This window comes from Staurois parvus, unplaced genomic scaffold, assembly GCF_062004578.1.
Source record: "Staurois parvus isolate SC_StPar_1 unplaced genomic scaffold, SC_StPar_1.0 ptg000439l, whole genome shotgun sequence".
Taxonomy (NCBI): domain Eukaryota; kingdom Metazoa; phylum Chordata; class Amphibia; order Anura; family Ranidae; genus Staurois; species Staurois parvus.
In genome coordinates, this window is record NW_028318235.1 from 8958989 (window position 1) to 8974927 (window position 15939).

Sequence of the window (15939 nt, forward strand, 5' to 3'; positions counted from 1 at the left end):
TCTACTCGGCCTGATGCCTGTACGCAGCCTGATGCCTCTCTTCAGCCTGAAGCCTCTACTCGGCCTGAAGCCTCTACTCGACCTGAAGCCTCTACTCGGCCTGGTGCCTCTACTCGGCCTGAAGCCTCTACTCGGCCTGACTCCTCTATTCGGCCCGATGCCTCTACTCGGCCCGAAGCCTCTACTCGGCCCGAAGCCTCTATTCAGCCTGAAGTCTCTACTCAGCCTGAAGCCTCTACTCAGCCGGACGCCGGCATTCAGCCTGATGACTCTACCCAGCATGATGAACTGATCCAGCCTGACGATCCTATTAGGCCAGTTGACTCGATGCCCGCTGTTGATCCAGATGATCCGGTACCTGATCCGGTGCCCGCTGTCGTGCCAATTGACTCAGAGCCCGCTGTCGTACCTGGTGACTCGGTGCCCACTGCCTTGCCAGATGACGCGGTGCCCGCTGGCGAGTCAAATGACCTGATGCCTGGTGACCCAGTGCCCGCTGTCATACCTGGTGACCCGATGCCCGCTGTCGAGCCAGACGATCCAATGCCTGGTGACCCGGTGCCCACTGCCTTGCCAGATGACGCGGTGCCTGCTGGCAAGCCAAATGACCTGATGCCTGGTGACCCAGTGCCCGGTGTCATACCTGGTGACCCGATGCCCGCTGTCGAGCCAGACAATCCGGTACCTGATGACCCGGTGCCCACTGTCGTGCCTGTTGACTCGGAGCCCACTGCCTTGCCAGATGACGCGGTGCTCGCTGTCGAGCCAAATGACTTGATGCCTGGTGACCCGATGCCCGCTGTCCAGTCAGACGATCCAATGTCTGACCCAGTGCCCGCGGTCATACCAGTTGACTCGGAGCCCACTGCCTTGCCAGATGACGCGGTGCCCGCTGTCGAGCCAAATGACCTGATGCCTGGTGACCCGATGCCCGCTGTCCAGCCAGACGATCCAATGTCTGACCCAGTGCCAGCGGTCATGCCAGTTGACTCGGAGCCCACTGTCGTGCCTGGTGACTCGGTGCCCGCCGCTTCGCCTGGGGGCCCGAGACCTGTCGCTCCGCCTGGGGGTCCGGCGCCCGCCGCTCCGCCTGGGGGTCCGACGTCCGCCGCCCCGCCTGGGGGCCTGAGACCTGTCGCTCCGTCTGAGGGCCCGAGACCTGTCGCTCCACCTGGGGGTCCGGCGCCCGCCGCTCCGCCTGAGGGCCCGAGACCTGTCGCTCCGCCTGGGGGTCGGCGCCCGCCGCTCCGCCTGAGGGCCCGAGACCTGTCGCTCCGCCTGGGGGTCCGGCGCCCGCCGCTCCGCCTGAGGGCCCGAGACCTGTCGCTCTGCCTGGGGGCCCGAGACCTGTTGCTCCACATGGGGGCCCGGCGCCCGCCGCTCCGCCTGAGGGCCCGAGACCTGTTGCTCCACCTGGGGGTCCGGCGCCCGCCGCTCCGCCTGAGGGCCCGAGACCTGTCGCTCCACCTGGGGGTCCGGCGCCCGCCGCTCCGCCTGAGGGCCCGAGACCTGTTGCTCCACTTGGGGGTCCGGCGCCCGCCGCTCCGCCTGAGGGCCCGAGACCTGTCGCTCCATCTGGGGGTCCGGCGCCCGCCGCTCCGCCTGAGGGCCCGAGACCTGTCGCTCCGCCTAAGGGTCCGGCGCCCGCCTGTTGCCCCGCCCGGGGGCCCGATGCCTGTTGCCCTGCTCGGGGGCCCGATGCCTGTTGCCCCGCCCGGGGGCCCGGTGCCTGCTGCTCTGCCCGGGGGCCCGGTGCCTGCTGCTCCGCCTGGGGGCCCGGTGCCTGCTGCCCCGCCTGGGGGCCCGGTGTCTGCTGCTCTGCCTGGTGGCCCGCTGCTTGCTGCTTCGCCTGGTAATCCGATGTGCCTCTGCCCGGAGTCCTGCCCGATGTGCCTCTGCCCGGAGTCCTGCCCGATGTGTCTCTGCCCGGAGTCCAGCCCGATGTGCCTCTGCCCGGAGTCCAGCCCGATGTGCCTCTGCCCGGAGTCCAGCCCGATGTGCCTCTGCCCGGAGTCCAGCCGGATGTGCCTCTGCCCGGAGTCCAGCCCGATGTGCCTCTGCCCGGAGTCCTGCCCGATGTGCCTCTGCCCGGAGTCCAGCCCGGTGTGCCTCTGCCCGATGTGTCTCTGCCCGGAGTCCAGCCCGGTGTGCCTCTGCCCGATGTGTCTCTGCCCGGAGTCCAGCCCGATGTGCCTCTGCCCGGAGTCCAGCCCGATGTGCCTCTGCCCGGTGTGCCGCTGCCCGGAGTGCCTCTGCCCGGAGTCCAGCCCGATGTGCCTCTGCCCGGAGTCCAGCCCGATGTGCCTCTGCCCGGTGTGCCGCTGCCCGGAGTGCCTCTGCCCGGAGTCCAGCCCGATGTGCCTCTGCCCGGAGTCCTGCCCGATGTGCCTCTGCCCGGTGTGCCGCTGCCCGGAGTCCTGCCCGGTGTGCCAGTCTTTGATATCCCGCCAGTTACCAGACCCGGGCGGTGGAACATTTTGCCCAGCTAGGACTGTTTGGAGCATCCTGAGGCCGCTCCTTGAGGGGGGGGGGGTACTGTCAGGAATGGACTGGCCAGCAATAGTGGGACTCAGCTGCCTTATGAGCTGCAGTACCAGGGCTGGCCAGCGGGTGCTCCCAGCAATCAGAGACTCAATCTTGCAGCCAGTCAAACACCTGGAACTAATTATACTGGTGTATTTAAGGGACATTCAGACCTGCAGACTCTGCCTTGGTGTTGTGTTTCTCTTGGGCCCTGTATCCTGTTCCTGCTCTCTGTTCCTGTCTGATTCTCTGCTGACCCTGCTCTGATCCCTGGCTTGTCTGACCATTCTCCTCTGCCTGACCCTCTGTACAACGCTGCCCGCTACCTGCTGAACCTGGCCTGTGACCCCGACCATTCTCCGCTTGCTCCCCCTGTACCTACCTGCCCGACTGATATTGACCCGGCCTGCCTGACGACGCTTGCATTGTATGTACTGTTATCTGTGGGTGGTTGGTTGGTTTGTTTGCACTGTGTTATGTTTTAGTATTGCACTGCGTTTATGTTTGTATGGTTAGTGTTAATAAATTACATTGTTTATAACATATCTGAAGTCTGCGTTTCCCTGCGTCAGTCACACACCTCTGGTCATACCCGGGAGCCCTGACAGAGACAGCGTCTGGAGAAGGGACCGGAAAAAGGCCAACTGGTCGGTGTTGAGTGCATAGTACATGAGAAAAGTAACCTGTTCCCCCTCTATCTTTCCTGTCACCAGGAGGTACTTACTGCCAGGATCCCAAACTACATCAAGGGGCGAGAAGGAGAGCCATTTGGATATACAAATTGCAACACCCCGTGTCTTGTCCGGCGCATTAGCCAGAAAAAACAGGCGATAATGTCCATGCAAAAAAGGGGTCTGGAACGCGATAGGGAAATGAGTCTCCTATAACAGAACTATATCCGCACCCAACAAGCGATAGTAATGGAAAGCTTTTCTACGTTTCACTGGCGAGTTTAGACCCTGAGCATTATGTATTATCGGAGACCATGAGAAAGGTCCAAAAAAGAGCTGACTTACCCCAGAGAGACAATTACCAGGTGCCAATCCAGAAGCCAGTCCTAGGGAGAGGTGGAAGCCGCGTGGGTGGCTATGAAAAAGAAAAACACTAAAAAAAAAAGAGAATTATTACAGTGACATGAGGAAAAATGAAAGAACCTGCAAGCAGGAAGAGAGAAAAGCAGGACAATAATGAATTCCAAAACTTCATAAAATACGGTATATGGAGGTCAAATGCGGACACGCCACAGAGACCACCAAACTGAAACTAAGTATGTTCCACAAGTCGTGGAATAAGGTCTGGGTCCACGTCAGCCACAGTTAAGGAGGCAGAAGTGGAAACAGAATGGGGTGCAGTACTCATGCACAAGGTCTGCGCCTATTCTCATTCAAACAGCGAAACTGACACAGAACATTAGTCCTCCAACAATACCGCAGGCAGTAGCAAAGAAAGCAAACAAAATAATAAACAAAATATAACAGGACAAGTGTGTACGGGGTACAGAATCCCACCATTAAAATCCCTTAAAAAATTAAAGACCGGAGATAAGAAAAGGTGGGGGACCCATATCTCAATCAAACAGTTAACTTTAGCAGAGACCAACAGATCCAGTCCACCAAATCAAGGAGGTTGGTAAGGCTTCTAGTGTTGTGCCATAATGGTGACAGAGAAGCCTTGGTTCTTGATCGGTTTTTATCTTCCAGGAAAGGTGACTGGTGTTGTGGCGTCATAGATGGAGCTGTAGTTATCAAGCCCAGTTGCAGCAGGAAGGATTCTCCCTCATGGAAAATAGTGAATGAATACGATTTTCCCCTATAGGTGAATGACAACCGGAAGGGGAACATCCAATGGTATGTAATGTTCTGATTTTGGAGTGGTTTAAATGCACATCGTTTCTGTACTGTGGCCTGTGAGATGTCAGCAAAGATTGGACGTCCTGTCCACCGATTTGAATATATAATGTGCTCCTTGCTACCTGATGTGCAGGATTCTCAGCTTGAGCTGGATTGGGCCCATCGAGCTCTAATGGCCCCTCATCCCAGTGAGCCTCCTAGGGACATTATTGTGAAGCCCCATTATTTTGGGAATAAGTAACGAGTCATGCTTAAGGCCAGAGAAAATTCATGACCGTTCATGAATGAGTTATGTTCTGACAACAAGCTTTGCTTTGCCAGAGAAATGATCATGCCCCCCAGGCATAATATTTAAAGGATTTTTTTTCTTTAAGCAATGAAAAATGACTTTAAAACAGTACTTTTTTTAAAAAAATGTTTCACTGAGTCAGTCCCCATGCCCCTTTTATGGCCAGTAACTTGCATATAAACCTTCAAAATGGGCACTTTTGAATTTACAACTTTGAGACTTACATTGAGTTCAAAGTTCATGGTCAAATGTTCATTAGATTCAACTGCGAACCAAACATGGAGGTGTTTGGCCCATCACTACTGGACATAATATATTTGTTTTTGCTCTGGAAATGGACTCTGTGAATATTATATTTTATTGAATTGTTTCCCTCATCCCACGCTTATCTGGCTGCTGGATTCCTGCTTTCTCCAGCACTGCAGCCAGTTACAGAGGGGGTGGTACCTTAAAGGGCTAGAGTGCAGGTTGCTCAGTGTTCAAGCAACATGTCTATTGCTAGCACTGGAGAGTGGATCTTCACCCTCAATTTGATCTTGCCTCATTGTTCTGTCTTTCCTACACATTTCCGTTTGCAACTCAACATGCAGCTAATACCTCCTATTGTGCAATAAGCCAGACTGAGTGAAATCTCAAAGCTTTATTAACAAAACAGGGTGGGGTGAAACTATCAAGAAAAAATAGATAAGAAGTACATATAATCAAAGAAAGCACATACAGAAAACACAATGAATAGTTAGGCTATTGATGTCAGAAAGTCCAAGCCTACCAGTGATGCTGCCTTTAGAGAATACAAAGAGATGAAAGTTCCAGTTCAACATATGCTCTGATAGTTGGCTCCTTCTCTGCCAGTCTCTAAGATGGATTCTGAGCTCCCAAGATGCATCTCTTCCCTTTCTCTCTGAATTATGGAAATTTTTATTAACTCTTATCTAAACAGTCTCTACTTTCTGTAAAACAGTAAATTTATTACTGGCTCCATCTTGTGACCTGCAAGGTGGAGGGTGGACAAGCACTGTGGGGTGATGACTAAATGTGCTGGAGATAGGCACTGTACCTTTTTCATTCTCACTAGCCCTGCATATGACATACTCCTGAACAGTGTCCTCTGTACACTGGGGTGTATATGACATATTCCAGACCCCTGCATGCTTTTTGTATATTGTAACGTATACTGGCTGCTAAGTAGTCACCTAGTTAACCGCTTCCTGTCTGTCCATTGCACATAGATGGTAGACGGGAAGCTTTGACGATGCGGGCTAACGTACCTGTATGTCAGCCCGCAGCTGCGGCTCCTGCACAGCTCACAGAGCACGCACCTTAGTGCCCGGCAATTGCTATATTGCCCAGACACACCAAATCACATTACTTCTGTGTCCAGGTGATCACATAGTGTTTTACCATGTGACTGCTGTGACCAATCATTGTAAACACTGTAAAGTGAAAGTAAAGATCGCTTAGCGCTTCAAAAATGGGGCACTATTCCTCCCATTGATACTAATGAAGTGGCACTATTCCTCCCACTGACACCAAGAATGGGGTAGCTCCTGTCACCTGTCCCAGTGAGCACAAATACACCCCCATACACGATACCAGTATCCTGACTGATGCCCTGATCACCGCCATATCCCATACTAATGCCCTACTCACTGCCATTTCAGCACCCTGATCACCGCCATACACCTTGCCAGCACCATGATAACCACCGTACCCATACCAGCATCCTGATTACTCCATATGCCATACCAGTGTCCTGATCACTGCCATACCCCATACCAGTGTCCTGATCCCCGCCATACTCCATACCAGTGTCCTAATCACCATCATACCCCATACCAGCATCCTGATCACTCCATATGTCATACCAGCATCCTGATCACCACCATACCCCATGCCAGTGTCCTAATCACCACCATACCCCATAGCAACGTTCAGATCACCACCATACCACTGTCCTGATCACCACCATACCTCATATCAGCATTCTGATCACCACCATACCCCATACCAGCATTCTGATCACCACCATACCTAATACCAGTGTCCTGATCACGACCATACCCCATACCAGAGTCCTGATCACTGCCATACCTCATACCAGTGTCCCGATCACCACCATACCCCATATCAGCGTTCTGATCACCACCATACCCCATACCATCATTCTGATCACCACCATACCCCATGCCAGTGTTCTTATCACCGCCATACACCCAACCAGCATCCCGATTACTGCCATACCAGAATCCTAATCATCACTATACCACATACCAGCATCCTGATCACTGACATACGCCATACCAGCATTTTAGGGTCCCAACTGATCAATTTTCAAATATATACCCAATAGTTTGTAGATTCTATAGCTTTCACACAGACTAAATAATATACATTGTTTTGGGTTATTTTTACCCCCCAAAAATGTAGCAGAATATATTATAGCCTAAATTTATGAAGAAACATTTTTCAAAATTGTCTGCATTTTTTCATTTATATAGCAAACAATAGAAAACCCAGTGATGATCATATACCACAAAAAGAAAGCTCTATCTGTCTAAAAAAAAGGAACAAATTTCATATGGGCACAGTGTTGCATGACCGAGTAATTGTCACTCTAAGTGTGATAGTGCTGAAAGCTGAAAATTGGCCTGGACTGGAAGGGAGTGAAAGTGTCTGGACTTGAAGTGGTCAATAAAGTTCTTCCTGACTGTAGGCTGTGTTTAGAATGCAACACATATAATGGAAGATTTTTTATTTTAATGATTGTGAGCACGTGTCTGTAATGCCCGTACACACGATAAGAAAATTGTCCAAAAACTTTGCGGAACCACTGATCGAACGATTTTCTCTTCATTGTTGAGAAGGACGTTTTAAGCGATAACAGTATTGTGATCTAAAAAATCCGGTTGAACAATAGTTAAAAATGTTGTCGTTTCGCATACGAATGATTGATTTTCTATGGGGTGGTATGACGGTCGGTCGTATGAAAAAATCTATCAAGCGCTATCACGCATGAGCAGAATCAGAAGATGACCCGGTTGTTTATGTCCAAGGAAACACGAATGAATGTTAAAAGTAGATTGGCCTAATGAGATAGTGAAACCAGAATTATGCATGTTATATATCAGTATTTTTGTGTATAGGTAATGTAATAAACTATATTATACTCATTGCTGTTAATTGTTAAATATAAATATATTGCTCGTTCTGGCCGGAAGGGCGTGGCTACAAGGTCACACGCACACTGCATCACTTCCACTTGTGCGGAAGACGTCAACACTAAGTATTGCCCAAAGAACGATTTTTTTAGATTGATTAATGTGGGCCACAATTTTGACCAACGAACGAACACCTCTCGGTCGTCGGACGGTTGATCGGTCAATTTTCTAATCGTGTATTCCCACCTTAAGACTTTCTCTTGCAGTACTGTAATTAAAGCATATTTTGTTTGCGTCCAAGGACTGTGACATATGGTACCGTGTACACAGTGAATAGGTTCAGGCTTTCAGCAATGCACTGCAGCGTGCTGTACATGCTGCCTAATTATTCTCTTCTTGCTGCCCAAGCATGAACTCCCCACCCAGGAAAGAAAATTATCTAATGCCCTGCTTCATGCTATTGATTGGCTCAAGAGCTTCTTGCAATGTTATAATTCATTAATGGTATGCCTCTCAGCTGTCTTATTATAATGGCAATGTACATCCTTCAATATCTATTGGCTATGCTGCACACATGATCACTGATCACACAAATCGGGACCTCACACAGCGGTCCCGTTCATATATCTGTGTCCGGTGGACACAGTGCGCACAGATCATGGCGCTGCACGCTCCCAGGGAGCGCGCACAGGCAGTGAATGCAGGGAGATGTTTCTAGACGCATCAGCAACGCTCCTGTCCGGCCATTTATCGGCAATGGGCCAAATGGGAAGAGGTTAAGGAAGTCATTTTTGTTGGTCCATAGTTTAGATACATCATCATTGTCAAGCAGTTTGAAAATCCTTTAGTGGGGCAAGAAAATTGCATGGAAAGCATTGAAGGATGTCATTGAGAATTTTCTTTGCAACTAAACTACCTTCAGCTGGTTGACAAACCTCTGATTGTAAATGCAGAAAATGAATCTTCAGTGACATTTCACTTTATGTTTCATTTGAAGAGTGTGAAGAGAGACCCCTGCTCTACTGATGTATGTTGTGAAAAAATATATGTATCAAATTGAGAAATAAATAGTGAACTGCTGCTGCTAACACCTGTTTGTGTTCCCACAAAAGCAACTTGAATAATATAAATCAGTGGTTTCCAAGCTGCACCTTTGAGGCCCTTTCCTGCTTTTATCTGGCCCTTGGGACATTTTATCCCCCACTGTCAGCAAGAGAGGAGCATTGTTCCTTCCACTGTCACCAACAATGAGGCCAATCACAGCTGATCACAATAAAAACTACTGAATGAATCCGTTTCGTTCAGTGAAAATGCTTGCTTATACCAATGAAATTTGTATAAGCAATCATAATGTGTAAAAGAAAATCCTGATTACTTGCCCAGAGTAGTACAATGTTGCTATGGTAACACTGTGTTTCTCTGGTCACAGGAGTAGAAAAAAAATCATTAAAAAATGTCATAAAAATTAAAAAAGAAATTAAAAATTTAAAAAAATTAATATGAATTAATTTAAATTATTTATTTTTTTACATACTGTCACCAGTCAGTGTCCCTGATCACTGCCGTGCCAGTTATATGATGATGCTGTACTGCATTGGTGACAGTATGTAAAAAAAAAAAATTATGAACTTTTTTTTTTCATTTCTTCATTTTCCACAAAATTATGACAAAAAAATGACAACTTCAAAAAACTTGCCATGCCTCTTACTAAATACCTCAGGCTGTCTACATTCCGAAAGCGGTCATTTGAGAGGTATTTGTGCTGTCCTGGTGTTTTGGGGTCTCAAGAAATTAGTACATTAGGATTTATCGTTTCTTTAGATATATACTATAGTATATACTCTATAACTTTCCTACCAACTAAATAATAAACATTGATTTGGGTTATTTTCACCAAAGAAATGTAGCATGGCCTACATTTGTGTAGAAAGATTATTTATTTGCAAAATCTTATATCCGAAACTAACAACAACACATTTTTTCTATCAAAATGTTCAGGGTTTTTTTTTCCATTTATAGCGCAAGAAATAAAACACCCAGTTGTAATTAAATACAACCAAAATAAATCTCTATTTGTGTGAAAAAAATGCAAAAAAGGTCATATGGATTACATGTCATATGGGTGTGGCATGACCACACAATTGTCATTCAAGGTGGAAGGTGAAAATTGGCCTGGGCAGGAAGGGGGTAAAAAGGCAAGTGGTTAAAGTGGCATTAAACAAAAAAGCAAACATTTATTATATTGCAGCTTAGCAATTCTTAGATGTGATTGCTGCATCAGTTTTCTTTTTTCTATTTTCCCCCAGTGATCCTGCCAATAAGTATGTTGTTTTTCAAAAGAACAAGCTCTCGTGAAAATGTAGCAGTTTCAGGAATGAGACAAACCATTTACCACTGACAGGGGTGCATACAATGATCAGCTTTTATTTATACATGTAAAACTTATATCTCAAAAGGAAAAAATCTGTTTTTTGTAACTGCTTATTAAGTGTTAGCTGGAGTTTGGCTTCAATTTCTCAGTGTATCTAAATCTGCTAGTACATCTAACATTCCCCCCAACCCCCAGACTGACAACGTTGCTGTCCAAAGGTGCCCCCTGTTCTGCTTCATCCAAAGTGTAGGCCCCCTTAATACAGGAGGTGTTTTACTGGCCAAATCAACAGGTGAAAACAGAGGGGAAAAAATCCTTAAAAAAGAAAACTACTGCAGCCACCACATCTAAGGATTGATAAGCTGCAATATTTTACAGTTTTAGTTTTAGGTTAATACAGCTTTAACTACCTAGTTCTGTTCCTTTGATGATACTTTGCCAACCCAACTACTCTCTGTGACATTCTGCAATGGCATTATACTGGGACTGTAACGCTTGTGATCCTTAAAGAGTATCTTTACTTTTGTTGAGAAAAAAACAATCACCTCTGGATGATCTATGTATATTTGATCTTACCACTCTTTGTTGTAGATTCCTACCTGTTTCTACCCAGAAGAAATAGCTGTCCTATGTCTTTTGGATACTGAATCCGAATAGAGGGACATTTTCATTAGTTTCCAGCTCATATACTTGCATTACTCTAATAAGGAAAGCAGCAAGGACAGCATGTCTTTAGAAGTGATTAACCCTTTAGGAACATCCCACTAAAAATTAAGTTTTTGTCAGAGGATTTCTAAAATCTGGCTTGTATCTTAGTGCAGACTTCTTAGAAAGCCACAAGAAAAAATACGCTGGAGAAGAGTAATCTTCACCAGCAGCCACTAACGGACTTTATAGGCACACCACGAGACGTAGATAAGTAAAAACAAATTTATTACAATTACTTCGAACATGAAAACATACAACACATTAAAGTGGTAGTAAACCACAGATAAAAAAAATGTATTGGATACTAGCACGTTATGCAAAAAGTACCTTAAAATGAAGTCCTCCGGCAGCGTAGAATCTTTCATCTTCACCCATCATCCTTCTGGGTTTGTGAGCTCCAGCATTCTGACAGGCCGGGCCGCGATGACGTCACTCCTGCGCATGCGAGCAGGAGTCCTGGGCCATGGCACACAGCTCTGAATGAATGACACTGGTATGCCATTCCTTCAGAGCACATGGACCAGATTAAATGAAAAGAGACTATTGTTTCATGTACAGGAATGCAGACAACACAAGATGCTGGTGTGAGGAATCATGTTGTACAACAGAACTACATCCAGGTCAGCATAGAACAGGAAACAGGAAGTATTAGGCAATGCAATATTACCATATGCAAGTAGGGTCACAGTATTTGCATAATAACTCTATAACATTTCCCTTTTTTACATTCAATTCAAACCTTGTAAACAATTAAACTAAAACAGATCCTGAACAGTCTTGAACATGGCATACTGTGTTACTGGTAGATATGCTACAGATTGAGTCTATCTGGTGGTCTTGAAACTCGACCACTACGCAAGGTCACAGGGATTTTGCCTGGGGAAATCCGTTCAGCTCCAGAAGGTGTTGATAAGGAGCTACCCTCTTTCCTGGTTGGTTGTGTTTGGCAAAGAGGAACTTGACAGGATATGTGGCTGCATTATGTCATCCTCATTGTATCCCGATATGACAGCAGAGTTCTCTCTGCTTTGAGTATATGGTCCAGTAGGACTCGGGGCATTGAGCACCTCAGGAGGATCACGTGCAGGGTGCTCATAGGCTTGTGTGGTGAATCGTTCTGCCCTTCACAGGTCCACTCGATTTCGGTGGTAAAGACTGCCTTCTACATCCACAAGATATGATCGAGGAGCAACCCTCTGAACACAGGAACCCAGTCTCCAGCAACCAGTCCTGTCACCTGGAAGTGGCTTCATACGGATTGGCTCTCCAATGCTTAGTTCAGGTAAAAGCTGCTGTGCTCCAAACAAGAGGCTCAGTCCTGATTCAAGTCACTTCTGACACCATGTTTAATGTACAGGAATGCAGACAACACAAGCTGCTGGTGTGAGGAATCATGTTGTACAACAGAACTACATCCAGGTCAGCATAGAACAGGAAACAGGAAGTATAAGGCAATGCAATATTACCATATGCAAGTAGGGTCACAGTATTTGCATAATAACTCTATAACATTTCCCTTTTTTACATTCAATTCAAACCTTGTAAACAATTAAACTAAAACAGATCCTGAGCAGTCTTGAACATGGCATACTGTGTTACTGGTAGATATGCTACAGATTGAGTCTATCTGGTGGTCTTGAAACTCGACCACTACGCAAGGTCACAGGGATTTTGCTTGGGGAAATCCGTTCAGCTCCAGAAGGTGTTGATAAGGAGCTACCCTCTTTCCTGGCTGGTTGTGTTTGGCAAAGAAGAACTTGACGGGATAAGTGGCTGCATTATGTCATCCTCTTTGTATCCCGATATGACAGCAGAGTTCTCTCTGCTTTGAGTATATGGTCCAGTAGAACTCGGGGCATTGAGCACCTCAGGAGGATCACGTGCAGGGTGCTCATAGGCTTGTGTGGTGAATCGTTCTGCCCTTCGCAGGTCCATTCGATTGCGGCGGTAAAGACTGCCTTCTACATCCACAAGATATGATCGAGGAGCAACCCACTGAACACAGGAACCCAGTCTCCAGTGACCAGTCCTGTCACCTGGAAGTGGCTTCATACGGATTGGCTCTCCAATGCTTAGTTCAGGTAAAAGCTGCTGTGCTCCAAACAAGAGGTTCAGTCCTGATTCAAGTCACTTCTGACACCATGTTTAATGTACAGGAATGCAGACAACACAAGCTGCTGGTGTGAGGAATCATGTTGTGCAACAGAACTACATCCAGGTCAGCATAGAACAGGAAACAGGAAGTATAAGGCAATGAAATATTACCATATGCAAGTAGGGTCTCAGTATTTGCATAATAACTCTATAACAAATATCTCCTAAACAGTCAATGTTTAGTAGATCTCATTAATTTTACCTACAGGCAAGCTTTATTATAAACTTACCCGTGCTTAAAATGTAAAAAAAAAGAGTTTACTACCACCTTAAAATCAATTGAAAACACACAAATATAGTCTACTGTTTTTTGTGTGTGTTTCACTTGATTTTAATGTGTTTTCATGTACAAAGTAATTGTAATAAGTTTGTTTATTAAGGATTATATTGTAGATTACTCTTCTCCAGCGTATTTTTTATTGTGTACTATATTTAGATGTGGCACATTGAGCCTGGGTTCACACTAATGCAGTGTTATACATCGCATGGGAATTGCAAAGGAACCTGTCAAGGTCCTACCTTTCCTCAGAGTTGGTGCTGCTGCTGCTCCATGTGCTGGCATCCATCTTAGGTTTCTGCAAAGCATTGTGGGAGCCTTTTATGCTTTCAGGCCTCTGCGGTCCATCCCCCAGAGGGGTGTGGTTGATCACATTTAAGCCTGTTGTCTGCACTTGCTCTGTGCATTCGTGTCCTGTATGATTGTGTTGTAGCAAGCTCTGGTTCTACTCTCGTTGTTCTCCTGGAAACCGACTCGGCTTTGTCTAAGACTATTCTCTGCCTTATCCCATTATCTGACCTCCCATTGTTAAACCCGGCTCGTGACCTGTGTATTCTTGCCTACCGTCTTGTACTGTCTGTCCCGCTGTTATCGACCCGGCCTGTCCGACTACGCTATCGTTTCCCATCTGGTTCCCACCAGCTATACGCCACTGGCGGCGGCCATTACCACAGCTGGGGTTACTCGAGGGCCGCGACCTGGTCCCTGGCTGCGTCAAGTTCATCCCCACCATCAGGGGCCCTGGTGAAAGGCAGCCTGGGGGTTAGACACCGCGCCCTGAGGGACTCCGGTCTGTGGGTGGTGGCTTTCGTCAGTCGGTGCGTGACCCTACCATTAGGCCTGCCCGTCCATTCCACCGCTCCTGCCCTGACAGAACCTCACTGCATTTTTGTGCAAATCACATGCGATTTCTGTGCAGATAAATTTGAGCCATACATTTTGTATGGCTCAGATCGCACCGCATCCACACCAAAAAAGCGCAGGACCCTTTTTTTTGTCTTTACCAGAATCAGATCGGGTGTGATTACCCATTCAATCTGCTTCTGCAGATCGCACCGTGTTTTGCAAACCGATTTCGGGGTGTCGTTAACTTAATATACACACCCGCAGTAGTTCGCATAAACGGGGTGCGATCACGATGCGGTGTGGAAATTGCACAGAAACTGGTGCGAATTCCGCACCGCATCAGTGTGAACCTGGGTTGAAAGTGCTATATTTTTTGAGTTCTTGGAAAAACCAGCCAATTACACAAGTGGGAAATTACATTTTTGGGGGTACTCTGTTCACCCTTTGTGCCAATACCAGATTCAGTGGCATCCCTAGCCGGATGCAGGGGGTGCGCCCCGCACTGGGTGACACCTATCGCACGGGGTGACACCGGACCCTCTCCACGAGCTCCACGAAAAGAAAAGTTTTAAAGCAAGCCAACAATTCCCACAAGATGGATCGGATCTGCGGATTGAGCATAATGCATCGGAGTCTGATCCATTATGCTCCCCAATCTGCAGATCCAATCTATCTTGCTGGGATCGTCGGCTTGCAACCCATATGGGGTTAACTGATCTAGGTAAGGTTGTGCAAGATCCGGGACTTGTCAGTAACCAGGAAATGCGGCCTTGATAGCAAAAACCTCCTCCAATTGACATCACTTGTCGAGCTTGTGCAGACCGGACCGTTGCTGAAAGATTAGTTAACCACATATAGGTTGCAAGCCGATGATCCCCACAAGATGGACCGGATCTGTGGATTGAGCATAATGGATCGGAGTCCTATCCATTATGCTCCCCAATCCGCAGATCCGATCCATCGTGCCCGGGATCGTCAGCTTGCAAACCATACGGGGGTTAACTGATCTAGGTAAGGCTGTGCAAGGTCTGTAACCAGGAAATGCGGCCGCGATAACAGGAACCTTCTCCATCTGACATCACTTCTCGAGCATGTGCAGACCGGACCGGTGTTGAAAGATCAGTTAACCCCATATAGGTTGCAACCCGACGATGGATCAGATCTGCGGATTGAGGAGCATAATGGATTGGACTCCAATCCATTATGCTCAATCCACAGATCCGATCCATCCTACGGGGATCGCCAGAGGGATGACACCAAGTGTTACTGCACCGGGTGACACCAACCCTAGGGACGCCCCTGGCCAGATTGCATTGAATTTTACAGAAAATTACAGTGCTGCAGAAAAAGAAAGATAACTTTTAATAACATTCAATTACAATATACCATGTGTAGAAATTGTGTATGATATATTTTTTTTTCTATTTACTATGTTTTTTTCTCATGAAAGTAACGTTATGAAGTTTGGAACTAGTTATGTTTATATTGTATCCTGTACAACTTTAAATGAAAAAAATATTAAACAAGAAAAAAAAATGACTATGGCTGGCCATACAATATACAAATTTCTGTCCAATTTCCTTTAGATTTACTTTCAACTATATAGTGCAAGGGCCTATCTAATTGGATACAATTGAAAGTGTTGTTAGGTTTGACCTCCTATTATATGGTTTTTGGTAAATCTAAACCAAAAATCTCAAGAAAATTGTATAATGTATGGCCAGCCAAAGCCTCTACAGGCTGGTGGCACCTTATAACATAGA